Source organism: Dasypus novemcinctus, chromosome 13, assembly GCF_030445035.2.
Source record: "Dasypus novemcinctus isolate mDasNov1 chromosome 13, mDasNov1.1.hap2, whole genome shotgun sequence".
In the NCBI taxonomy this organism is placed as follows: Eukaryota; Metazoa; Chordata; class Mammalia; order Cingulata; family Dasypodidae; genus Dasypus; species Dasypus novemcinctus.
In genome coordinates this window covers 35,111,938-35,113,727 of record NC_080685.1, presented here as the reverse complement: position 1 = coordinate 35,113,727, position 1,790 = coordinate 35,111,938, and the positions used below count along the sequence as shown (strand labels likewise).

General features: G+C 44.9%; 1 pseudogene; it reads left to right on the top strand.

The window, feature by feature from the left end:
- Positions 1–603: 603 nt before the first annotated feature.
- Positions 604–1,545, top strand: LOC101434996 (olfactory receptor 6N1-like; annotated as a pseudogene).
- The last annotated feature ends 245 nt before the right edge of the window (positions 1,546–1,790 follow it).

Below are 1,790 nucleotides of genomic sequence, written 5' to 3'. Positions count from 1 at the left end.
AGATTTACCTCCTGGCTTCCTGTGGCTCCTTTATTTACCCAAACACCCTTAACCTTGACTAGAATTCTCAGGAGTGCCCAAAAGGGGTCCAAACTCTGGTCTACATGACCTTGAGTTCATATAAAGGAAACGGGATCAACCAGGAGATGAATAAATTGATTCTTTGCTAGAAGAATACTGAAGGAAAAAATAAACTGAAATTAAAATCAGAAAATGTAATACCAATTATATATCCATTATCCAATACACTCTCAATATTTCACTGGTATAAATGATAATTTAGCCCTTAGGCAGAAATATGTATAAATGATAATGTGTACCTTGGATTAAGAATACTTAAATTTCTAAAACCTACCTGGATTCCACTAAGGAAGACAATTAGGTTAGAGAATGGATTTTGTAGGCCGAAATGGGTAGATATTCCTTTGGAGTCTGTCAAGGGGAAAACTGGAATATTGACCTCTCAAAGTATTTACTAAGAGACCTTAACTAAGGAAGATCTGGGTGGGAGTGGCAAAAGTACTGAGGGTCAACTTCTTGTTTGGACTTCTACGGTTCAACTCTCTTCTCCATCTTTTCATACTTCATATTTTAGGGATACAAATGGTGGGCAACAGACACTGGAACTGGAGCCACCTGACAGAATTCATCATTTTGGGCTTCCCCCATCTCCAGGATGTCCAGACTTATCTTTTTCTATTACTATTTGTCATTTACCTCAGTATTACACTGGAAAACCTATTGATATGCCTTGTGGTCCTCCTGGACTCCTGACTCCACACATCTATGTACCACTTTGTGAACATTCTTTCCATTGTGGAGCTTGGCTATTCAGCTGTCACCATCCCCAAGATGCTGGCCAACTTGCTCAGTGAGACCATTTCTTTCTCTGGCTGCCTCTTGAAGATCTATTTCTTTCACTACCTGGGGGCTACTGAGTGCTATCTCCTCACCTCCATGCCTTATGACAGGTACTTAGCCGTCTGCCGGCCACTCCACTACCCCACCCTCATGACCCCAGAGCTCTGTATCAAGATTGCTGTTGCCTGTTGGCTGGGAGGCTTGGCTGGGTCAGTGGCTGAAATTTCCTTGGTCTAACGCCTCCCTTTCTGTTGTTCCAACCACATTCAGCACATCTTTTGTGATCTCCCTCCTGTGCTGAGCTTGGCCTATACTGACACTTTTGCCAATGTCATGGTGGATTTTATTATCAACTCCTGCAAAATCCTGGTCACCTTTCTACTGATCCACACCTCCTATGTGCAGATCACCCGCACCGTGCTCAGGATTCCCTCAGCTGCCGGCAAGCAGAAGGCTTTCTCCAAATGCGCCTCCCACCTCACGGTGGTTCTCCTCTTCTATGGGAGCATCCTCTTCATGTATGTGCGACTGAAGAGGAGATACTCACTGGACTATAACCGGGTCCTGGCAGTGGTGTACTCGGTGCTCACACACCTTCTCAACCCCTTCATCTATAGCCTGCGCAACAAGGAGGTCAAGGATGCTGTGAGGAAGCAGCTAGAGAGGACCCGGATGTTGTGGTGAAAGGGGCAGGTTTAGTTGTGGGTATGAGAATGGGGAAAGCTGCGAGGGTTATGGGTGACTCAGAGATGGGGAATCAGGCATTCACTGCTTTTCTACAGGGGATACTGGAGCTGAAGTGAGTGTTGCCTGACTTTCAAATGTGTAACTGGGACAATAATACTCAGCTAAGGTCACACACAGCTTTTAGGCTAGGGACTTGAAAAGGTACTCTTTTTCTCCAGCAACAGGTTATAGTGCAGTGTTTT